General features: G+C 38.7%; 1 protein-coding gene and 1 pseudogene across 1 annotated transcript in view; both read left to right on the top strand.

Annotated features, from left to right (window-relative positions):
* SYNPR (synaptoporin) overlaps positions 1-26,678 on the top strand; it is a 298,791-nt gene that overhangs the window by 99,160 nt on the left and 172,953 nt on the right. The window lies entirely within an intron of this gene.
* On the top strand, positions 14,102-14,522 carry LOC112909408 (small ribosomal subunit protein eS25 pseudogene; annotated as a pseudogene).

The following is a 26,678-nucleotide window of genomic DNA, read 5'->3' as shown; positions in this document are numbered from 1 at the left end:
GAGTTGGATTATATTTACTTCCTCTCTCTCTCTCTCTCTCTCTTTTCCCCTTAACATGCAAATCTGACTGTGATAACTATGTTCTGATGAACTTCCATTCTGGGTGACTGACCTGGGATCAGCCTTAAGGGATGTGGCTATGCAGCTAGCCAGGGTCAACCTGGTGGGAGCCGGAGGCTGGTCATGCAGAACGCAGTGTGGTGCTGCTGTAGGTCAGCACATCAGGCTGTGCCACAAAGTATGCTGTCTGTCTTGGTGGTTGATGGTGTGCCTCAGGTCATAGAGGAACCTCAACAACACAGCGGGGACCCTGCTAAGTGGCCTTTGGTCTTCTTTCCAGATAATTAGGGTTTTTCAAAACAAATGGCCTTGTCCCTCAAGAATCCCGTTACTCTGGGGTCAAGCTTTATTTGGCCTGGCAGTCCTCTTAGGAAAATTGCCATCTCTTTAATTCAGTACTATCTTTTAGTGCAATGTTCCATAGAGCAAAACAGTTATCTTCCACTCAAACACAGTGTTTATGCTTGCATAATGTTCTGACCTGATCCCCACAACACCATAAGAAAGGAATACCTATAATTTAGTGACTTGCATATCACCTTTGCAATTTTCACCATATCCATAATCTACCTTATATCCAAATACACAACATTATATTTTGTTTCAATCACTATATTTAAAAAAAAAAAACCCACGTGATTATGTAGAACTCCAAAATATTTAGAAGGGAGGATACAAATCTGTGATTTTCTCATGGATAGACTTCACATTGCTTAACCTTTAGAGTTTTCCATTGGCATGTTCAGCTTAATGATCTTTAAATACCACCAGTCCCTGCAGCCCTCACATCTTTCCATATTTGGGTTTGCTGCTGTGTAAAAAGGACTTTAGCATCACTGTGGTATTGTGTGATTAGAACAACTTTGAATGTACCCTTCTAAGTCTTCCCTCATTCCTCTATCAAGCCAGATTCTTCTTTACTAGCCCTGTTTCAGAATTTGGAGAATGGTAGAGAAGAAGAAGGGGGGAGATGGGAGATGGGAACTGGGTCATAGTCAAAGAGGCCAAGTTTACCAAAGAGCTGGAAGTGAGGAATACAGGAAGAGGTGTATGGGGTGGGGGCTATTCAGGGATTGGGGGCTTTGAAGCAGCAGCTGTGGGGTGTGGGGAAAAGCTTTCATGATGTACTGCTATCTGTTAATTGTTGGATCTTGCAGGAAGCTGACTCTGAGTCAAAGACTTCTAACCAGGACATTTGTCAGAGAGGACTTGGATCAACACCTGGGGATAGGAACCAGGCTTGAACAGAGGAAGATGAGCTACAGAGTAGTCATAGAAAAGGCTTCAGCTAACTTTGTAGAGGTCCTAAAGATAGGATGACCCATCACAGTTCTGCCCAGTCAGGACCAGAGGTGTGGGCTTTGTGCCTATGCTCAGTCATTGATTGTGGGCTGTCCCAGGAAGAGGGTGTGACTTTGGGTAAGGGTGTCCTCTTCAACTAAGGCAAGCCATGAAGAGGCTGATAGCGGGCCCTGTCTGCCAGTGGCATGATCTATAGCTATGGTAATATGCCCCTTATTCCTGAATGGATAGCTGGGTGACACATCACAGCATCCACCATGAACTGGACCCCATTTAATATTTTTCAGAAGCTCAAGTGAAGTTTGGAATTTTTTTTTAAACTGTATGTATAGCTTTTGAATGGTGCTTTAAAGTGTGACTATGCAGAGACTGAGCCCCATGGGGTTCCAGGAATTATTTTATTTTTACCCAGAAATTTGATAGTAGGTTACCAAAACTATTAACTGGTAACTGCTCACAAAACACAAATTCCCATAAATAGAAAAAGGGATGGATTTTTACTATATTTTGATAAAACTATTGTCCTGATCTTCAAAATTAGATATTTTGGATTTTGTATGAGGAGACTTAGAATTTTGGCTACATCTGGGCTTTTATTTTTATCAAATTAAGATCAGCAAGAGTAAGAGCAATGATCTTTTTGGAGTTACTGTTAGAGAAATTAGGAATAAAAAATGTATTTTATTGAGTCCCCCTTATATATAGTGTATAGTTCATTAACTGGATAGAGTGTGTTTGGGCTCCATTTTTAGACAAATGCTTTTGGTTCCAAATAACAAAAATGAGCCTTAAACATAAAAAAGAGGGGGAAGAGGGAATTGTTAGGCTCAACATGACTGGGACACAGTCCAAATGATGTTATCAGGTTGGCTTCATTGTCAGGCAGCTTTCCCAAAGATGGCTATTGGTAGTCCTGGGTTTATAGCATCCCTGGTTAAGTACTGAGAAGAAGCAATGTCTCCTCTACCAATGGGTCCAGGGAACTCAGTGGGATTAATGTTCTTTGGCTCTGATTGGCTCACTTAAGTGATGTGCCCATTCTTGAAGCAATCACTATGGTTGGGGGTAGGGTATCTTTATTGACCTGGTAGGTGTTATGTGGGAAGCTTGACATCCCATCAGCCCCTCTGGAATCATGTGCATTAAGAAGGCAATAGGGGTGATTCTCCAAAGGATAATCAACATGCTGTCAACATAAAAACAAAAGATATATGGATGCCAAACAAAACATCTGACATCTATTTTTCTTTACAACCAAAGTGAAAATTCTGTCTCTGCCACTTTTATTTTGCAAGTTACTTCCATCCTCTTTTCCTCACTGTTCTCATATATAAAATGGGGCTGATAATTCTGAGTTGGCAGGGTTGGTGTAATGATAATTTTTTCTTGTAAGGATAATTATTAATGTGCACATAAAAGCACTTTGGAACATAGGAGGTGCTAATAATTAAGAACCATCATTATAGTTAATAGAAAGCGCACTCTGAGCTCTATACTGGCATTTCCACAAGTAGCATTTCACTTTTGGTTAGGAACCTATGAAAGCATTTAAATTGGGCCAAACACTAATGAATTCCACTTTTTCACAAGATATTTAATATTGTCTTAGCACCATGAAGACAAAAGCATGTGATACATCAGCATTTTCCACCCTGCACACAAATTGGCAACTGGGAAAGAATTCTCTCTCTAAAGATCATGATAAACAAATATATTTTGCAGCCTAATTTTGAATCTTCATCAAAAGATTGAATAGAAGTAGCTAGATTTCCAGTCAGGCCTTTCTCTTGAGGGTACATTTAGCAAATCAAAGTAGCAAGAATGCAGCCTCCAAATGATGCTCAGGTGGCTGTTAAATACATCAAAGGCAGGAAACCCAAGAAAAACTGAATGACTATGAAATTCAAGTGTGATGGGTTTTTGATGTGAATAACTGAAAGGTTAGAGATAAAAGAGTCGGTGGACCTGAAAGAAAGGGATCTGTGCTGATCCTTAAAAAAAGATATGGTGTCACTGCCAATTGCTTCCTGAGCACGTACAGCTCATTGCCAACAATGCCAACGATTCCATGTGAGAGGAAATAGAGCAGTCTTTTGGTCAAACTTGGGCATGCATCCTGTTCTGTGAACTTGGGCAAAATATTCTAACACTCTAGATCTTGGATTCCTCATTCTTTCACATCACACATTCCTAGTGACACTCCAACTCCAGCCTGATTGGGATTTTTGTGTGTGTATGTTTTGAAACTCTTTAATGCAGCCTTCCTCACGGTCTTCTGTCATGTTCCTTCTGCCTGAAATGCTCACCTCTAACTTCTCCCAGCTACTCAGCCAAGACCTCCTTCTTCTTGGAAGTTCTCTCTGCTCTCCTGGATTTCCTTATGCCCCGAAGCTCGCTTACACCCCCAGAGTCCTGTCTCCTCTTTCTTGTGTTTAGATTGTCAGCACCAGGAAGCTGGGGATTGTATCTACTACGTTCCTGGTTGTATGCTGAGCACTAAGAATAGTGCTGGGCTCAATGCAATCCCTATCAAAATACCATGGACTTTCTTCAGAGAGTTGGAACAAATCATCTTAAGATTTGTGTGGAATCAGAAGAGACCCCGAATAGCCAGGGGAATGTTGAAAAAGAAAACCAGAGCCAGGGGCATCACAATGCCGGATTTCAAGTTGTATTACAAAGCTGTGATCATCAAGGCAGTGTGATACTGGCACAAAAACAGACACATAGATCAATGGAACAGAATAGAAAACCCAGAAATGGGCCCTCAACTCTATGGTCAACTAATATGCCACAAAGCAGAAAAGACTATCCATTGGAAAAAGGACAGTCTCTTCAATAAATGGTGCTGGGAAAATTGGACATCCACATGCAGAAGAATGAAACTAGACCACTCTCTTACACCATAGACAAAGATAAACTCAAAATGGATGAAAGATCTAAATGTGAGACAAGAATCCATCAAAATCCTAGAAGAGAACACAGGCAACACCCTTTTTGAACTTGGCCACAGCAACTTCTGGCAAGATACATCTATGAAGGCAAGAAAAATAAAAGCAAAAATGAATTATTGGGACTTAATCAAGATAAAAAACTTCTGCGCAGCAAAAGAAACAGTCAACAAAACCTACAGAATGAGAGAAGATATTTGCAAATAACCTATCAGATAAAGGGCTAGTATCCAAGATCTATAAAGAACTTATTAGACTCAACAGCAAAGAAACAAATAATCCAATCATGAAATGGGCAAAAGACATGAACAGAAACTTCACCAAAGAAGACATAGACATGGTCAACAAGCACATGAGAAAATGCTCCGCATCCCTAGCCATCAGGGAAATACAAATAAAAACCACGATAAGGTACCACCTCACACCAGTGAGAATGGGGAAAATTAACAACATTGCCATTGTTTAATATTGGAAACAACAAAAGTTGGAGAGGATGTGGAGAAAGGGGAACCCTCTTGCACTGTTGGTGGGAATGTGAACTGGTGCAGCCACTCTGGAACACTGTGTGGAGGTTCCTCAAAGAGTTACAAGTAGAACTGCCCTACAACCCAGCAATTGCACTGCTGGGGATTTACCCCAAAGATACAGATGCAGTGAAAAGCTGGGACACCTGCACTCCAATGTTTCTAGCAGCAATGTCCACAATAGCCAAACTGTGGAAGGAGCCTCTGTGTCCATCGAAAGATAAATGGATAAAGAAGATGTGGTCTATGTATACAATGGAATATTACTCAGCCATTAGAAACAACAAATACCCGTCATTTGCTTCAGCGTGGATAGAACTGGAGGGTATTACGCTGAGTGAAGTAGGTCAATTGGAGAAGGACAAACATTATATGGTTTCATTCATTCGGGGAATATAAAAAATAGTGAAAGGGATTAAAGGGGAAAGGAGAGAAAATGAGTGGAAAATATCAGTGAGGGTGACGGAACATGAGAGACTCCTAACTCTGGGAAATATACAGGGGGTAGTAGAAGGGGATGTGGGTGGGGGATGGGGTGACTGGGTGACGGGCACTGAGGGGGACGCTTGACAGGATGAGCACTGGGTGTTACACTATATGTTGGCAAATTGAACTCCAATAAAAAAAATACCAAAAAAAAAAAAAAAGAATAGTGCTGAGCCATAGCAAGTCCTCAATATTTTTTTAATGGATTAACTAATTATTAAAGTGAGATTTACTGGATTCATCACAATCCAACTTCTTCTAATAATAATGTTTTGGCCTATTTATGGGGGAAAACATGGGGATGACTCTTCTTAGAATTGTTTCAAAAAAAAAAAAAAAAAGGATTGTTTCCATCGCTTTTCAGAGCTCTGGCCATGCTTAAAAATAGTCTTAGTGGAATTCCTCTCTCCGACCTGCCCTTCTCAATCCCTTCCTGGGCCCCATCCTAGGCCATTGTAGACTCTGTCTAACTGTGACATGAAAAGTCCGTGAAACTTACACCAATGTGTCTTTCTGACTATATGTTTGGTACAGGCATTTGTATCTGTTAGTCCTTCAAGTAATAGGCATCCACTGAGTATCACTTTGCACCTCTCCCTGGACAGAGGAGTCTGGCCTCCTGTTTGTCTGAATCTGAAAAATTCTCTTTCTGTAGGCCAATAGTATTAATAGCACCATTAGCATCCATTGTCATTTATTGAGGACTTACTATGTGCTGCATACTAAATTAAGGGCAATAATACTTGCTAACAGTTATGACACTGTATGTGCCAGAGACACACACGTTTTATATGTATATATATAATATGTATATTATATGTATATCATATATACATATAATATATGTATATATTTATGGCACAACTATATATATGTATATACATATATATGTATATATGTATATGTTAATATGTATATATATATATATATACATATTAACTCATCTAACTCTTACAACAATACTAAGGTGGGTACAACTATTACCTCTCATGCAGATGAGAAAAGTGAGGTGAGGAAAGATTAAGTAGTTTCTCCACAATTACATAGGAAGATAGTGGCAGAGGTGAGATGTGAATCAAGATAAATCGGTTCAGAGTCTACTTTCTTAGCTCCCAGGTTAACCACATTTTACAGATGAGGAAGCTGAAACTTAGAGAAGTAATTTTATGTATGCAAAGTTTCATGGCTTGTAAGTAGCAGAGGCAAAATAATAATTCAGGTCTGCCTGACTCTAGTGCTTTGACCCTTGACAACTATGCCCTTTGCCCTTTCCTACACTATGCTGCCTCTTCAGACATGAACAGTGAAGAGAAACTTCTAAGTGTGAACTCATGTTATAAGTAAACTCCAACTCCATTAGGACTAGCAACTTTATTGTCTAACTAAAATGCACTGTTAATAATTAATATTTGAATAATGTTCAATATATCATGGAGAAGACATGAGAATCAGTCCCAGAAATGGTACCACACATTCCTCCTTCTCAAGGTCTTGCATTAGTAGATGCAAAGTGGAATATTAGATTACCTAATTCCAGGCAGTAAGAATCAACTTTTCAGAAATGATACTGCTCTCTGGTTTCAGAGGCAAAAATCAAGTAGGTTCTCAGGTTACTCCACTGTACACGAACTCTTCAAATGATCACTTTCCATACCCATTTGTGCCACGAGAGGAATAGCCATATACACAAAAGGACCCCTAAAATCTAGCTACTCATTATCCTGGAAGAAATGGTATTGTATGTATGTATATATCTGTTTGTGGAATCTTGGAAATGTGTTATCTTTCCCAGACTCTTGAGCATCATCTTGGGAATACCGCTGCAGCTTCATAAGACTATTGTGGGAATCTAGGAGATAATGTATGGGGAAAGGACTTTAAAAACTGCAAAGTGCTGAACAAATGGAAAGCAGTATTATGATGATCATCCCAGGATCTCAGTTATTCCTCAAGTGCCTGATTGTTCAGCCATAATATCCAGCCACACAGTAACTTCTTTTTCTGGAATGTGGTGATGAACTAGGCCTCCATTTTCATATTGGGGGATGCTTTCACTCAGTAAACAACATTTTCTTTTATTTTTTTCATTTTCTTTTATTTTTCTTAACTTCTATTTATAGAAGTAATTAATGATTGAGTTTATGAGTCAGAAATTCCATTTTTTCATTTATGTGGGAAAAATATACTAAAATATCATAAGTAAATTTTAGTTTTTCTTGACTTATACCCTAATTCCCATCTGCTCTCCTTCCTTAGAGGCCAACACTGTAGTGAGTATATAATGATTCTGCTATGCATTATTTTTCCTTTTCTGTACATTTTTATGCTTTCCTATACTCCTATACATGAGTATGCCCTGGAAAACTAAATAATATGGCTGGGAGTCTAGCATAAATGATATAATTTTGTATGCATTATTCTTCAACTTGGATTCAACCATGAATCACTGACAAATATGTCTTGGATTTTTATTTGTTGGTTATACACAAACCTAAACCACTCCTTGGAAAAGTTGTGTGAAATTGAACAGGATCAAATGCATCAAAATATATTTTACCCATCTCCTTACTGATGAATACCGGGGTTATTTTCTTTTTCTCTTTTCTTTTGTTTCTTTTCTTCTTTCTTTCTTTCTTTCTTTCTTTCTTTCTTTCTTTCTTTCTTTCTTTCTTTTTTGTATTGTATGTAAGGCTAAAATAAAGTCTCATTCATGTCATATCTCCTGCATGTATGTGAGTGTGTTTCTAAGTACAATTATTGGTTCACAGAGTACACAGGTCTCCAAAGTAGCTGCTCATTTCATATTCACTCCTTTCACTGTTAGACAGTGACTGTTTCCCCACTCATCTTCGAACTATAGCCAAATTTCATGTTTGCTAACTTAATGAACAGTAAATGGTATTGTTTTTGTCTCTTTGCTGATAGACTTTTCCAATCAAATGAGCTTTGGAATAGGACAGACCTGAATTCCAATCTTACCTTTTCCCCTTTCCTGGTTGTGCAAACTTGAACTAGCCTCTTTTTAAAAATTTTTTTTTTACTTATTTATGATAGTCACAGAGAGAGAGAGAGAGAGAGAGAGAGAGAGGCAGAGAGAGAAGCAGGCTCCATGCACTGGGAGCCCAACGTGGGATTCGATCCCGGGTCTCCAGGATCGCGCCCTGGGCCAAAGGCAGGCGCTAAACCGCTGCGCCACCCCAGGATCCCTTGAACAAGCCTCTTAAACTTCTCTTAGGCTGTTTCCTGATACAACTCATTTTATAATTCTATTTTCTGCTCGTTCTTTCTTTTTAAAAAAATTCACTGTTAGAGTCTAGCTTTAACCCTACTCATTCTCAGACTTTGATGTAAATTAAATCTTGTTTTAACTCTATCCAAGAGATTATTACTAGAAACATTGGAAAGCTGTGTTCATATTGAGCATTTCCTGGTTGGTCCCTGAGGACAATATTAATGAGCCTCTATGTGTACTTAACTTTTGTTCTTGCTTTCTTAAAAAATTGGGCAATTGCATCTGCACATTTTTTCCTTTAATATGGCAAAATCTCTTACCTTTAAAGCAAATCCACTCTCAACTTTTCTGGATCAAAGAGGCCATTCAGCTCTCTTCCAAAGAGAAAATGCTCCGCAGATTTCCCCGGGCAGTAAGTATGTTAAATTGCTATAAGCCACACTGCCAAGATATAACCAAATAAAGCTGAAACACCAAGTCTCATTCTGTTTAGAATTACTTCTGCAGAATTTTAGCTGAGACAATAGAAATATGTTGAAAGAAACAAAAATGCTTTAAATAATCATGCTTTAAAAAATTTTTTAGCCAAAAACGAATATTAGCCTCTAAAACAATTCTGAGTAGTAGCATCAGAAAAAGCTTGCAACTATCTCGTATTTATGGGGCAAAATTTATCTAATAAAATCTTCAGTATAAATAGGTGCATCCATCAAGATATGGATTTACTAGTCCATACCACCATGTGAAAAGCAGTGTGCTATTTATTATAACCCACACATGATGAGTAATAATAGGTTTAAAAAGCTCTAGACCAGACTTATTTCAGGGTCTGACCACTGATCATTAAATAGTTCTGAGGGGAATATCATATGGGGTGCTGGTTTCTGCTCCAGCCACATTATTATTGGCTATTATCATTATTCCACATTACTCAAAGTTGTTGGATGGCCACCCTTCTTTTCCTAAAACACAGGATTATTGGAGATAATGCTAAAGGCAATTTGCACATTGCTTCTTGAATCCTTTGAGTTATTTTCTTATAATAAATGTTCAGAAGTGGAAATAAGCCTCTTTGTGACTTGTAGTATGTGAATTTATCTTGACGTGTTTCCAGAAGGGTGGCACAAATTTTCAGTGCTGCTGGCAAAATATGTGCAGTACATATATTATAACAGTAACAGATAATTATAATAGTAACAAAATATTTATGACATTTTAAAACTATAATAATTAAAGAGTAATTATTTAATAATTATAACAGTAACAAAATGGCCAGCCCTCATATGGTGAGTGGTTACTGTGTGACAGGCATTGTGCTAAGCACTTTATACACATTATCTAATCTGAACCTCACAACAACTCTGTGTGGTATGTATCATAATTGTACCTATTGCCAGATGAAGATGATGGGATTCAGAAAACTAGAGAGAGGCCAAGCAAGCTGCTTGAGTTCACACAGCTCATGAGTACTGTCTCTTTATTACATGTGAAGTAAGAATAGTAATAACTAGCAAGAACAGATAACAAGCTTTAAATGTTTAACATATACCAACGATTGTATGTATATACACCATTATTATGTATTATATATACACATTATCTCTTTCAATGTATGTGGCCTTATCACTATAACTTTATCTGCATCAGGGGTTGCACTTTAAATAATTTTTCCTTCTTCTTTTTCTCTTTTTCTTATTTAATATGGGTACAAAATCGTTTCTTGGTATTTAAAAAATGTTTGTTCTTGCTAATGGTTGAGATGAACATCTCTTCTGTTTTACAACATCAATGATTAAAATCCTAGAAATGCATTGCATCTATGTAAAAGTTTAACTTGGTGTCTTAATTAACTTCTCTTTACCTCTATTTCCTCATCTCTGGTGAGGATTAAATGACTGAAAACATGTAAAGCATTCAGAGCAGTTCCTGGTCCATAGTAAGCAGCCTTACTAATAAGGATAGTTACTACCTGGTAGGGAACACATAAACCTAACCAATCATCTGTGCTAGAATTCCTCACCAGACAGGGGCCAACTATTAATGCATTGATTGCATACCTAACATCGTTGGGGTGATCACACCTGCACATTGGACAGTCCTTTGTATGACATCAGCTCCACAATTAATTAATTTGGGGGCTCTTATGCCCTCTCTGTGAAAGGATCCTTTAAATGCTCTTCAATTCAGTAATTCATCACGTTGCAAGGCTCCTCAAGGTTTTGTTTTGTTTTGTTTTCTCAGAAAAGCTATTAGCCTAAAAATGAAACTTTGAGAGCTCTCTTTTCGATGAAACAAATTTTATGGGAGTGAAGCTTGAGGAAAGAAATTATAAAACCAACTCTGTGGGTAAGTCAATATGCCTTGTCTAGGGATGGAGAAGGTTTCAATCACTCCTTCCTGAGACATCCTAAATCAGTATCCCTTTCAGGAACAATATTAGTTCAGGCATCCCCTCTTTTTCAACCAACATATTCAGTTCCTAGATTGACAGCATCTTTTTTTCTTAACATGTCAAGAACACTTTTGGATAAGTCTCTGGGCTATCAAGTTGTTAGTTGGAAAAGATGTATGAGGGAAGAGCTAAGATCTTCCTCCAGCCCGGGAACCATCAATACCCAAAAACTGACAAAAAGGCAAACAGTAAAATTTAAATATTTCATGCTTGTGAGAACTTTCTGCATATAATTTATTTCAGGCTTCTCTAGGACTAGAATAGTGGGAATATTGATGAGGAAAATATGGTGGGTTGGGTTAGTTCTTGAAGACTTTAAAGGAGAGAGAGAAGAGAAAGTGACCTATTGGGTGCTGAGGTATCTGGGAGTAGTCTTGGCACTGCTTTTGACTGGTTCCTGGAGCCAACCATCTAAACTCTCTCCAGAATCATAGATCTGGGAAATGAGGGAGTTGCTTCAAATTTATAGCTTTTAAACTCATTAATGCAGTGGAACCCTTTAAAATGATCTTAATCAGGACTCTGATATATAAAACATAAATAGAGATGCTCTGGTTAAAATAAAATAGAATAGAAGGCCCAAAGTGCTACATACCTGGATTCCATTTCACTTATTCCCTCCCTTCCTTTCTCTCATTCCAATCCCTCTCACTCTCCATTTATGGCAGCTTCTGAGGCACCTTTGAGGAATTCTTAGACCCAGAAGATCACAGTAACGAAATCACTGCTTTCAGCAAATCCTAATGTCTTACTTGTTCTGAAGATCTGTGATATCAGAAGCTGAGTCAATACTGGGCCATCTACCATGGTGTAGAATAAAGACTGAGAATTAGGCAGATTTAGGTTTCAATCCATGCTGTCACTGACTAGTTGTATGACTGAATAAGTCCGTTATCTTCTTTACAAAAACTCTTTTCTCCTCTGAGGAAGATGATCACTTTCCCCCAAATATAATAATGTCCCATGAACAGTGCTCAAGAGATATTAGAATTAATAAATTCTTTCTTTTTCTGTGCCCCAAGGTTGTCCTTGAAGAAAATAAAAAGTGGCATTGAGACAGGCATTCAGATAGCTTCAGAAAAGAAATTATTCTGGGGTGTGAAACATACTCCAAACATAATAGAAAACAGAATCTCCAATTATCCTTGGAGATGGACAGAGGAGGGAGATGCTTTTTATTGTTCCAAGAAGGCAGGACGAAGAGGAGGGGTGAAAGGATTTCTTTTTTTGTTGCTGTTTGGTTTTTGTTGTTGTTGTTGTTGTTTTAAACATGGGTTACAAAATGATCAAGTGACCAATTTGGTTCTGGGAGCATGACTCACCGCTGGTTTGATTGTTCTTCTTCAGCTTCTGTAAATGAAATCAACTCCAAGACCAAGAAGGACTTCAACTTGAAAATGACAAAGTGACTGTATAAATAGAGGATGAGTCAAAGAACAGTGTCTTTAAACAAAAGATTCTGAGTTCGTAGGTAAAGCAAATGGAATCCTAGATGCTATTAACAAAAGCATGATCTCTATGACAAAGAGATAAGCTCTCTTTATTCTCTGTTACTTCCAACATGCATGAAGAGCTATATTTGATACTGATGACTTTATAGTATACTTTCCGAGGAACCTATCAGATGATAGCATCTAACTGATGAGCCAATCAAAACCACATCCCATGATGAATGTTTGAAAGGCCTGGAGACCCAGGCTAGCAAATAAGCAGAAATGACTGCTTTCATGGTAGGAAAAGCTTCACCAGAACCTACAGCTAGAATGAATGGAAGCTTCTCCAACCTTGCATCATTCAACTTGAGATTCAGAGCCTGAGGGGGCCATCTGATTAGGTCAAAGTGTCTGCTATTACACAGTATAGAGGATCTGGCTGTGGTAGACTAGATTATCATGCCAATGCTTTACTGCCTCCCAATAACAGAATTCTACTTCCATAGTCTTTGCCAGGAGATTTTATAGTTTATGTCACTAAAGGATATATTTCTGCATCTTGAATTTGCATTCAACTATGTAAACTTGATTTGGTCAATTGAATGAGGTAGAAGTGAAAGCATGTTAGTTCCTAGTCTAGGCCTTAAAAGGCTTCCCATATTTATGCTTGTTCTTTGATGCCTCTGTCTATGAGAAGAAAATGTCTAAACCACCTCTGTAGTTCAGTGGAAATGAGAGTCACATGCAGCAGAACCATATAGCTGAGCCAACCCTCAACTCATTCTGTAGAGGGATAGATAAACTCAGCCAAGAAGAACAGAGCCATCCCAGCTGACCTGCAGTTGTATAAAGAAAAGAATGTTAAAATTTACATGCAGATAAGATTGTGGGGGCTCTTTCACAGCAAAATAGCTTGTTTTCTTACAGGATATTAGTTATCGATTGCTGCCTAACAAATTGCCCCCAAAATTAAAGGCTTAATATAATAGTAAGTATTAATTATTCCATACAGTTTCTTTGGGTCAGGAATCCAGAAGCAGTTTAGCTGGGAGGGTCTGACTTATGGATTTTCATGTAAGGCCACAGTCAAGATATCAGGCAGGCTGCAATTACCTGGAAGTCTAGATAATTCACTTCTAAGATGGTTTACTCACATGGATGGCAAGTTGGAGCTGTCTGTTGGCAAAATACCTCATTTTCTTGCCATGTAGATTTCCCTATAAGGCTGCTAGTGTGTCCTTATTACATGGTACTTGGCATTCCCCACTGCAAGATGTTCCCAAGAGGGAGATCAAGGAGGAAGCCACAATGTTTTTTGGGGGTTAACCTGGGAAGTCACAAACTATCACTGTTGCAACATTCTGTTCCTTTGAAGAAAGTAAATTTAGCCCACACTTAAGGAGAGGAGAATTAGCTCTACTATTCAAAAGTAAGAGTGTCAAAGAATTTTAAAACCACCATGGGCAAATACTAGATTAAGTGATCATTGAATTGAACAAAATGAGGGAGAGGTAGTTCCCCAAAATAAAGTAATTCTCTCCAATGAAAATAGTTGGGTAATTTCCCAAAATAAAATGCTATAGGAAGGGGAAGTGGAAGTGGAAGCAGAACAGTCAATAAAAACAAAATAGAGGGGTGGCTGTTGCTCTCCGAGCTTCGCTATGCCGCCCAAGGACAACAAGAAGAAGAAAGATGCCAAAAGTCGGCCAAAAAGGACAAAGACCCTGTGAACAAATCTGGGGGCAAGGCCAAAAAGAAGAAGTGGTCCAAAGGCAAAGTTCGAAACAAGTTCAATAATCTGGTGTCTTCGACAAAGCGACATATGACAAACTCTGTAAGGGGGTTCCCAACTATAAGCTTATAACTCCAGCTATTGTCTATGAGAGACTGAAGATTCGAGGTTCTTTGGCCAGGGCAGCTCTTCAGGGGCTCCTCAGTAAGGGACTTATTAAACTGGTTTCAAAGCACAGAGCTCAAGTAATGTACACCAGAAACACCAAAGGTGGAGATGCCCCAGCTGCCAGTGAAGATGCATGAACAAGATCCCACCAACTGCACATTTCAGGAAATAAAACTTTATTAAATGAAAAAAAAAAATAAACACAAAAGGAGGAAATGCCAACTTGAAATGTCATGAAGAGTAAGTTTAGATTCATTTGGTATGACCAAGGAAACGAACTAGGGCCAATGAGTATAAGAGCTGTATCAAAACAGAATGGCTTCATATATGTGATGGAGGATCCTCTGAGATTGTCCAGAAGCAAAGCAAAATTGGCATTAGAGCAACCAATGGCAGAATCCAGGTGGGGGTACAGGAACTAGATATAATACACACAAAAGGTTTAATTATGATGCTAAGAGGCCCCAGTGTAAGAGGGTGAGGTTTATAAAACTTACAGAGCTTTGAAAACTATAATGCAGGTGCATAAAAGGAAGGGAGATAAAGAGATGGAATTCATGCACTCATAAAAGTATTATGAGGAAATCTATGAGGGGAACTACAAGTGAAATGGCAAAAGAAGCACTGAGAAGATAATTGGATTTGCTGATGAGTGGCCTACAGGTGTGCACTCAACAGACTAGCCATGAATCAAATAAAAGCTTGATGAGAGCCATTTAGTTTAGAGCATGCAATGCTATAGTCAATTACAAGTAAGAAGAAAAAAGATGGCAATGCCCACTGTTAACCACCAACTGGAACTGTATCAAGGTGAGGCTAGGAAGTGCTATTCAAACCACAGGCCAATGGTGGTCAGGCCTTTGAGGGAGAAAACACAATAAAATCTAGTTACCTAAACACTGGCTTGCCCCAGTTGTCTGTGCATAGTTTGACTATCATTAACTGTGAACTTTATAGAAAGTCATACGTCTAGCCCATAGTAGAAAGCCAATTGTAGGATTAGGTTGATAGCAGAACAAAAGACTTAGTAGCTATTCTATCATGAAGGAATAGCACATACGTGGTACTGATCCTGTATTCATGGTGCACATCTCTAGTCAACTGAACGTTGCTTTGGGCAATGTTGGATCATGGGCATCCAAATGGTGCTCCAAACAACTGCTGCCAATGAATAAAAGCTGTAGTGCAGGGTAAGCTTTATTTGCCCTCTGTAGGATCAGTCTCTAAGAGTTGAGAAATTCTTGGCCAGTAGGATATGAAGAAAGCAGTGCCTTTGGCAAAGGAGACAAGATATTCTCCAGTATACTGACTCTCAGAGACATACATTGCTCCCTTGAGACAAAGAGGCCCCTGCTGTTCATCCTTAATTTCATAATTTCAAGCCTATCTGTTTATAAAGGAAGGAAACCATTGCAAAGGAAAGAACCCCTACTGTTCTAGTTGGAGTCAGAACTGGGAAGGAAGAGTTTTAAAAAGACCATTTTCCAGATCAGCAAACATTGGCGTTTTGGGCTTAGACACTTCTTTGTTGTGGGAGCTGTCTTGTGAGTTATGGGATGTTTAGCAGCATCTTACACTCTAAACACCAGTAGCCAGTCACAGGCAGTAAGTTGTGACAATCAGAAAATGTCAAATTTCCGGGGCACCAGAGTGGCTCAGTTAGTTAAGCATCCTCTTGATTTTGACTCTGGTCATGATCTCAGGTTCATGAAATTGAGCCCTGAGTTGGGCTCCACGTGGGCATGAGACCTGCTTAAGATTCTCTCTCTCCCTCTCTCTACACCCTGCCCATGCTACTAATATGTTCTCTTAAAAAAAAAAAAAAGTCAAAGTTCCCAGGGGGTGGGAGGATAGGTTATGTATAGAATCACTCCCAGTTGAGAACCACTGCTCTAGAAGATAAAAATCACAGAATAGAAATCCAACATGAATTTCATTTCTCTTTTTGAAAATAAAATTAAACTTTATAATCCAGCTTCCATGATGTTAACAACCCTGAATGATTCTAGAAACTTCTTTCAACATTTTGTATTCATTAACCCCTCTTTATGGCAAAACCTTAATAGGAAAAAAAGTCCAGCCTACTTGTGACTGTGGGCATAGCTGGGGAGACTCTTTCCCATTCTCATAACTCCAAGTAGAGGAGGTGGGTAGAGGTGTAGATTGTATGTCCACTGAATGAGAAAGGACAAGTGTGGCCACAAGGCTTAGGTCAGTTCCACCTTCAAGCTTTGCTTTAGCTATTTCCTGGGCTTGGAACTTTCTTGTATCATCTGTGTATGACTAGTCCTTTGTGATCAACAAGGCTTAGTTCAAATGTCACTATTTCAGAGACCACCCAACCAAAGGTAGTACATCCCCTCAAATACTCTTATCCTATTATACCATTGCATTTTCTTCATAATATTTAAATTTTGTATTTTTCTTAATTTGAGCACATACTTATTTCATACCTCCAACACTTATGAGAATATGAGCTCTACTGGAGCAAGGACCATTGCCATATCCCTCATGCCTGGCACCAAATATCAGCTCAAGAAATATTTGTTGTACAAATGAATAAAGCATGGCACACTTGACATATAAGTGTTATGGTAATGCAAAAAGTATAGGGGCCTGTGGGAATGCACAGCATGGTGACCTATACTGTCCTGGATCATGAAGGAAGACTTTCTAGAAAAAAATGGCCTCAAATATTGAGAGACCAGTGGAATCTGGCCAGGATAAGAGTTCATAACAATAAACATTTATATGTAGAAATAGATAAATATGTATCTCAATGTGTATATTAATACATTTAATTTTCATAATAACCCCATGAAGTGGATATTTAACAAATGAGAAAGCACAGGTAACCACCGGCTAAGCTGACTTGCTCAAGGTCATACTGCTCGTAGTATGGAGAGTAGAAATAAGTGGATGTTCTAGTATAAGACCCTACATCTGTAACCATCACACTGATGAAGGAAGACAGAGGGGGGCATGGCTGAAGTCCTAGAAGCAAGAGAGAACATGATGCTGGGAAGCTGGAAGGAGTCCAGGATTTGTCATGCAAAGAGAACAAAGACAAGGGTGGCAAGTGTTGAAGTAAGTCATATAGAAAGGAGCCAGATCAAGGAAGACCTCATCAAAAAACTATACATTAGCAAACTCTGAAAGTCATCCTTAATCAATAAAACTCTTAGATTGCAGATTAACATCAGCAATCCCCTAAACCATTGGATAGATTTAATTTCTTATGACCAGGTCCAGTTTATCAGTTGGCAGTATTTAGAAAGGTGTTCATGGTAGCTGTCCTATCTCTAACTACCATTTACAGGGGAACAAAAACAGTGAGCCCAGGTGTTTAGCATCCTGGTTTGTTTTATTTTTTTAAGAAAAGGCAACAGAGCATTAGTTTTTATCCTGGAATAGATGGTTTGTCCAGCTGTAGATGCTGTAGAAAGGAAGCTGAATGTTAATTAGATGTCAACAGTAATTATGGTGATTATGTTTTTTGAATAGCTATTGGGAATAGCTGGAGCCACATCTAGACTGTGATGTGAATGACATTTTAATAGTTTTTTTAAAAGAAAAAGAGAGCAGCCTGTTACTAAGGAAATTACAGTGAATAGAATTATAGTAAAATAGATTTCTTTACAAAGAACTATAACAATGATAATAGTCACACATGAGGTATCTAGTATATGTTGAGGAAAATCATGAAAAAAAGTTATTGAGACAGGATCCCATATTTAAAAGAAAACTAGTTATCCTAAATCTTTACCTTACAATTTCACTGGACTGTCTTTCTTATTTTTCTTAGAAATGGGTCAGATCACAGTTTTTCTAAACCTATCATTATAATGATATTTTAATTACATGTTTTTATCTACCATAGGGATTCTGGTACTGTAGTAACTTGTATGATCACCTACCTCATAAGAAATTTTTATTGAATTTATTATAAAATAAAACCACAATTTGGTGTATTAATATTTAAGAAGATATTATCTTATTTTTTATATTGAAGTGTCCTTCCTTTTTATTAAAAAAGAAGTCACTTGATTATTTTAAATGGAGCATCTGCTCCATATATTTAACTTATGCCATGCAAATCTTGGGGATAAGACAAAATTAACCTGCCCTCTCAAGCCACAATTTAAAAATCTACAGAAGGGAAAGGCATTGCACTAACTCTTTGTAATCATAATTTACAAGCCAGCAGTGTAGATGAATGTACTGATTATTTAGTTGAGCACCTACCATGTGTCGCATATCGTGACAGATGATTGGGCAGTAACCCATATTATTTGGTGACAATCCTAAGGAAAAAGACATATTTCCATCAGTGTAAGTAGTAAGTAGTTCCCTATCTCATCAGTATAATTAGCTCCCTACTTCAACTACCGCAGCCCAGGTGCTCTTTGTCTCTACCCCTGCCAGCTGAGAAATGAAGAACAAGATAGGCCCTGGCCCTGTGTGTATAACCATCTATAGGAGGGCTTCAGAAGTCAATGGGCAAATAGTAAACAATGTAATGGTTGGCCTAGCAGAAGAAATTCATGAAGCTGAGAGATCACTTGAAAAGTATGCAACATGGGTTAGGCAAACCTCCACAGAAAATATGTCCTATAAATTGATAGGAAGGTGGTACCAGATGCAGAGGTAAGGCAAGAGTGAATAGCAAAAGCAGAGTGCTGAAGGCAAAGAGTGCAGCATATGTTCAAAGAAGTGAAAACAGTTCTATGTGGCTAGATCCTGCAGGACAGAGGAGGCTATAATTAGTGTTGAGGCTGTAGGTATGTTTAATATTGAGTCTAGGTAAGTTCAGGGCCTGTGGATGATGTTAAAGGATTTTTTCTTAAGAGCAATTAAGGGTGTTGAGCAAGAGAGTGAGATGATTAGATTAACCTGGGAAGCATCCTTCAGCCTGCCATGTGGAGAGTGGTTTAGAGGACCAAGGCTGGCAGCAGGGAGAACAGTTAGACTATTTAGTTAGGCATGATTCTCAGTAAGAGATAGGGGTGGCTTGTGCTAAGGGATAGAAAATAATAAATGGATTTGAAAGGAAGGTTCAGCAATAGAGTCTATAAAGTTTCATTTACTGTAGCTTTAATTCTATATTACTGGAGAACAGTTCAATGTGCTGGTTTCCATAACAATAACAGCAATCAAGATAATAGCACTTATTGGGCATTTACCCTATGACAGGCACTTGGTTGGTACCTCCCTTTCAATCTTCACACTACCACTATGAACTAGATAATAGTAATTCTATTTTTCCTACCTTAGAGAAAGAAAACAGGATCTAAGAAGTTGAATTTCTTTCCTGGGATCACCCTACTAGTGGGTGGCAAAGCTGGGATTTGGGCACTGACAGTCTGATTCCAGAGCCCAGGCTCTTGCTGGAAGTGAATATCGGAGACAATAATGAGATTTGTATAATGTGCGAGTCTTGAGGTACATAGGTTAAGAGAGTAGCTTTTTACCACCAATACCCAGTGTACTCTTGTCAGGATCAATATCCCTGAGTTTTCAGTGAGATTTTCTCGTTTTGCTGTAGAGAAAACATAGGTTTGGAAGAAGAAAGAGAAAAAAGAAGGAAGAAATCAAATAATAGAACAAGCATGGGCTAGATATCCCATCAGACCTTTACTATACCATGTATTCTACAAGGTGCTTTATTTTTATTCCTCACTGTGCTAGATTCAGGAGATGTATTAATTTGAATCTTCCAAACAAGTCTAGGAGGCAGGTGTCATGGTTCCATTTGATGAATTCAGAACTAAGAGTGAAAGAGATTTTAGCTATATGTCCAAGCTCATTCCCTTAGGACAAGGCAGTGCCCAGCCTGGCTCTGGTTCTCCTTCTAGAGGAAATTGCTGCCCCTCAAAGAGGAAACCAAGACAGCGATGCACACAAATAGACATTCAGACAGAAAGAAACAAGGACTCAGAAAGTGGGAAAGAAGAAGGAAAACTTTACCGAGTATAGAATTTGGAGCAAAGCAATCTTACAAGCAGGTCTCATTAGAATAACAGAGGTCTCTTCACGTCATTGCCAAGTTCCTTGATAGCAGGAGGGTTTTTTCTATTAACTTTAGTGCCCCACTTTGAACTCCACAACAATTAGAAGTCAGGACCAGAACATAAGTTCCACCCTAGATATTTTTACTGCTGGTAGAAGTGATCTGGTGCCATTTGGATTGTCACACATCAGTCCATGTTGATTAATTGAGACTCCAAGGAATGTTAGCTTGCCTCTGAATTTTCTTGGAATAGATCATACATTGGATTCACAGTGCACCTGTCCTAGTCCCAGGATCTTATCACTGGAGGACTAGAAATATGTAACAAGTCACAAAGCACAGGCAGTTTGAGTGATTTATTTACTTACTGAGAGCCCCACATGTACCTGGTGGTAAAGCTTGCACAGAGTTATTTCCACTGCATTTCAGTTTTCCATGGAGAAATCACAGGAACAGTTTAGGGCTGTGGCAGTAATGAACCATTGCAGTATAGACCCAGAGTGTCTCAAGAGTAGTAATGCTGTGCCCAATTGATTTCTCTATCCCTGTGATTAACACAGTGACTAATTTATAGCAAGCCTTCCAAAAAATTGCTTGAATGAAGGAAGGATAGCAAGAGTCATGAGCAACTTATTCCTGTATTTTAAAGAGGTATGAAAAAAAGATTAAAAAATTTAAAAAATAAAGAGGTATGATATGGTTTAGCGGCTGGCTCTTGGTTTCAGCTCAGGTCATGATCTCAGGGTCCTGGGGTAGAACCTTGCCTTAGACTTTGCACTCAGCAGGGAGTATGCTTGAGCATTCTCTCTCTCCCTCTCCCTTCCACACTCTTTCTCTCTCTCTCTCAAATAAATTTTAAAAATCTTAACAATAAATAAGAGGGCACTGTAGTCCAGTGGTCAGGCCTGTGGATGCTAAGCTTACACTGTCTCTGTCCAAATCATTCTAGCTATGGCTACATCCTTGACATTTAGTACTCTTGACTTCAATTTTCTCACCTATAAAATGGAGGAAATACTGTTGTAAGATAGTCCACTTAAACTGCTTACTAGGGCTTGACATATAGTCAGCATAGTTTGAGCAGTTACTTATTTATAAGCATTAATAACCTACAAGTGAAATGTCCTACTTTGCAATCTTATAAAATTTCCCAAAGATATCTTTGCTGAAGAAAGAAAAGGAATATACATGCAGAAATCATTCCTTGTGAGACAAATCCAGAATTGAGCAGTCTAGTCTTACTGGGGAGCAAAACAAATGGAGTGAATAGAAAAGCTACTCAGGAGTGAGACTGTAACCCAGAATGGATATCTCCATTTTCCCACCCAAATATAGATGCAAGGGCTCTTTTTTCAACACCACTATTTTGACATTCATGGCCTGTCTTTCAGAAGATTAGAGTACCCAGGTTCATTTGAAGAGAGTAAGAATGTCCACGTGGGTTGGGGCTCAGCAAAGGTAATGGACATACTAAGGGCATCTTTCTATTGATTGATTCACAAGAGTCTTTGGAAAACTGGACAGCTTGCGATGTCTGGGTGGCTCAGTAGGTTAAGCATCTGCCTTTGGCTCAGGTTATGATCCCAGGGTCCTGGGATCAAGCTCCCCCACCTCCCCTGCTGAGCAGGGACCTGCTTCTCCTTCAACTTGGCCAGCTCTCCCTGCTTGTGCTCTCTCTCTCACATTCTCTCAAATAAATAAATAAAATCAGAAAGAAAGAAAGAAAGAAAGAAAGAAAGAAAGAAAGAAAGAAAGAAAGAAAGAAAAAGAAAAGTGGCCAGCTTGTCTTTTCAGAATGGCAACATAATGCTCATCTGAATGGCAACCAAAGTCCAGAGGTTTGGCTTGGCTTCCCTTTGACTTCCCACAGAGATCCTTTGTAGCCTCTGTGCTGACTCTGCCTTCCACTTCTCTTTGCGAGAGGTCTCTTCTCCCTAACCTCATCCACCTTCCCCAGGATTTTTGAGCCTGCTTACTCTCCTCTTTCCTACCCCTCAAAGTCATTCGACCCTTGTCTTGTCTCCCTCAAGATCAATCGATCCACAGCTTTCATTCCTCTTATTCCCATATGGTTATAATATACACCCTATATCTCTCATGCATTCCTCAGGGCCTTCCATTTTGATTCTCAAAAGCCTTTTCTTCTCTCAGCAAAACTCCTTATGTATCAAAAGCTAGGGCTTTTGAAGCTATTATTTTTGATGTGGGCTTCAAGAACGTATTTTGGAATTCAGAAAAACTAAACATCGATTTTTTTGTTGTTCTCTTTATATTTCTGCTGTAATCACACCAGTGCTCCTTGAGGCAATGTTCTGTGACTGACAGGAGGAAGGGTCATAATCAAGGAAGGAAAGAAAAGCACAAAGATTGATGCTTTAAGATCATATCTTACTATAGCACATTCATTCATGTGGGCTTCCACTTTCAAGTTTCAGCAAGTGGGCTCTTATCTTTGACTTATTGCTGACATTGATCCTTGGATCTGCCCTCTTGCTGCTTCTATGAAGATGTTAAGTGAGGACCGTAGTGGTGAGGTTTTCCTGATATGCACTTGTTCTTCATACCATAATGTGCCTTTTAAGTTTCCCAAGGTTTAAATATGATTCCTTAGATATGTATTGGGCATTTATCATATATGTCTTATTCAGTCTTCACAACAATCCTGTGAGGGAGAGAGACTATTATTTCCTTATTTTACAAATGAGGAAACAGATTCAGAAAGGTTGAGACCATCATTTGTGTTATTTATCATGTAATTCTAGCTCTTCTTTTGAGCACTGCTGCCCAAAAGTAAGTGTATCCATGTAACTTGCTTTAGTAAATAAAATTTGAGTAGAAATGACATGTCACTTAATTAAATGATGGAGACAGGTTTCAAACCCAGATCCTTGGATTTCAGAGTTTGTGCTTTGAAATCCTGCATTCTAGTATCTTAAATAGAGATTTCTAGAATAGCTTAAAGTTGTTTTTAAAAATCTCTCAGGTTCTAAGTCTGGTCTATCTCAAACAGAATAATAGGCGAGATTGCTTAAGATATGTCAGTTCAGTTGTGATGGCCAAAGCGAAGAGGCTGAGGCTCACCACCGAAGAGAAGTTGAACAAGATAGCAAAGTTTTGACCATTATTTATAGAGTGCGCATTAGTCATATTTTTGGCTGCTTAGCATTTTTAAATACCCTGTTATGTTTCTAGGATTTTTCCACTTGATGAGTCCCATCTCTTCCAGTGTGGGAACCTAAAAACTCAATTACAGCCCCCTTTGCAGCTAGAAAATGTGCATGAGACCCTTCTCCACCAATTAGATTCATTCCCTAGACTTCAATTGAGAAATGAGCCATCTGAGGGAAAAGGCTTACTGTGGAATGTGTTCAGCTGGTGGGAGCAGGAGAGGTCCTGGCTTTAAAGACAGTGATGGCAGAGCTGAGTGCCTGCCACTTGTGTAATGTCTGTAATGATGCTACAATGTTGAAAGTAGCTCGTTCAGTAGTAACCATGATGAGGCAGGGTGGGGGGTTAGAGTAGCCTTCTTCTTATCAGTCTAGTTTTGGAACATGATCTGGGGTGTTATTCCTGGAAATTTGGGGTTAAGCCCAGTTCTTTAAGCCTCCCAATAATTCTGTGGGGCTACCTGCTATCCTTTAATGAACTTATCCGCTTAATTCTGCTTCTTGTAAGCAGGAACCCCAACTGATGCAATGCAGAAGCTGAGTCAGACAAGTTTCAAGCAGATCATGAGAAATAACAGCAAATGGCTAATCTAAAGATGTGGAAGTGGGTGGGTAGGAAATTAAAATCTTGATAATTGGAGATCAGAAGTCATAAGCATTGAAAAGGAGGTGAGCTTTCAGTCCACCATGAACAAATTAGAGTGGGCAGCATTCTTCTGCAGGCCTCTATCCTCTTAGATCTGTTCATTCAGTCAATCAACAAATATTTATAGAGCACATACACTGCCTGGCCCCATGCTAGGCAGTAGGGCATATAGTGTGGATAGGTCAGACATGATCCTAATAGTTTTATGTAGTGGAAAGGCTGGTCATAAAATCAAATGGTCACAATAATGAAACAATATATAATTACAAACTGATAATAAAAGAAAGTTCTAGGTGCTTATAATAGGATGACATGATCAAGTGTGAGAGATCAGGAAAGACTTCCTGAAGAAATGGTTTTGGAGCTGAGATTTGAAGGCTAAAGAAAAGTAGGTGATGTGAGAAAGCCTCAGAGCCTTCGAGGAGATGTGGACTGTGTGTGCAAAGACCCTGAAGACAGAGTGAATGTGGCACATTGGAAGAACTGTAAAGCTGAGATTCAAGTGAAGAGAAGAGGTGAGAATGGAGTGAGATAAGGCTGCAGCAGTCCTAGAGAGTTAGAGAGGATCATGCAGTCTGGAAGCTCTATGAAGGATTTTAATCTTACTCCTAAAATCAATAGGAGGCCATTAAAGAGTTTTAAGCCAGGTGGTAACACTGTCAGGTCTGCATTCTGAAATGCCATGTTAACTATAGTGGGGACAATGGATGGGACAGGGAGTGGAATGAATATAGGAAAGTGGATTAGGAGGTTACTTGCAATAGTCTAAGGATAAACAGGTTGCCAGGCTGTAGCATTGGCAGGAGAGATAGAGAGGAGGAAAACCAGTGGCCTTCACAATGAGTTAGATATGCAATGAGTGGTGACTCCACCTTTTCTGATATGAGCAACTTATGCGAGGACCATTGATATAACATCAGATCGGGGACCAAATGAATGGGGATAATGTCATCAGTCTTGTACATTCTGAAATTAGAGTGTTTTTATAACATTTGAAAGAAGACAGTAAGTAGACAGTTGGATATGAGGGTCTGAAGCTCCATGGAGAGTTTTACACTGGAGATGTTGTTCTCTTGATTTTAAAAGAAGAATCTTCTGAAGCTGGGCCTGAAAAAAAAACAAACAAGTTTGGTACATTCATTCATTTATTCAATGCAGTTTTATCCAACATATTTCTTGCACCTAGTACTGGGGATACTGAGTCAAGACAGGGATACTGACCTAGAGGAGCTAATAGTGTAGGTGAGAAATAGTAAGGTCAATATGTGAACATAATACAATATAAGTAATGGATGTATGTACAGACTTCTTTTAAGAGACACATTTTGGAGGGTGTATGTTAGACTTGAGGTACAGAGGTGAGTTGTGTTTTAGGAGGATGGGGCAATAGTGCAAAGGCTTAGAGACATGAAACCATAATGGTTTTTCTTAAGAAATAACCATCGTTAAATATGGCTGAAGTAAGGGAAGTAGGAACTGGGCAGTAGAAGTTGAGTCTACAGATTTAAGCAGAAGCTTGGTGTTAGCAATACTACAAGCATTTTGAACTTTAACCTAAACTTTGCCAGGTATGACTGAAGCTTTTCATGCAATGAGAAGATGGAATGAATTTTGTGTTTCACATAGATAATTCTGGTGGAGTCATGGTAGATGGTTTTAATGAGAAATCAATATCCAATATCCAAACTTGCTGCTATCTGCATCTTTTTAGTAGGTAGATCTTACATTTATTAGTGCTTTTAGGGTTTCAAGTGTTCATGTCATTATCTCATTTGCAGCACAGCAATTGGAAAATGCTACAAATCAGCATACTATTATTATACTTTATCCTTTTCATTATTAAATTAGATAATGATCACAAAATGGCAATGGCTTACTCACTTGTTAGAAGCCATAAAATAATCTTCCTCATTAAGTAACCATTTTCCTATCACAAAGCAACAAAGTAGAGTGTATCTTTAATCTCTCTTTAATTGATACACATTACTTTCTATCATATTTCATGACTCACCATGTCTTGACTATAAGTGACTTGAACTATAATGGTCTCTTATCTTTCTGCCGTGATTTGCAAAAGGCTCAGAGGGTAGCTGTCAAGGAGAATGTTGAGGGAAAAGTTTTGGTTTGCTTGGTCTTAATTTAAATAATGAGTAAATAATTGAGAAAGAATTCTAAGGAGTCCCTGAAGGCTTATGTAATGGCTTATTTGATCTACAACTAAAGCAGGATAGAAAACTAAGTTTTGCTAGTTAGACGAAAGCCGTTTTATTTTCCTTCATTTACACAAGTGAGAAGGACAAAAATCAAGACAAGACCCTTGGAACAAATATAGCTGCAATATCACTTCAGCAGAGAAGAGTTATGCCAAGCTAGAACTTTAAATAGCAATGCTCTTGCTGCTTTTGCCTTACCCCATTCAAATCACTATGAGCTATTGTCTTCTTGTCTGTTGTTACTTGAAAGTTTCTGGCAGCTGCTGCTAATGGTGATTGCTGCTTGGGGGTAGAGGGATTGG

This window comes from Vulpes vulpes, chromosome 9 (assembly GCF_048418805.1).
Source record: "Vulpes vulpes isolate BD-2025 chromosome 9, VulVul3, whole genome shotgun sequence".
NCBI lineage: Eukaryota > Metazoa > Chordata > Mammalia > Carnivora > Canidae > Vulpes > Vulpes vulpes.
This window is presented reverse-complemented; position numbering and strand designations above follow the sequence as displayed.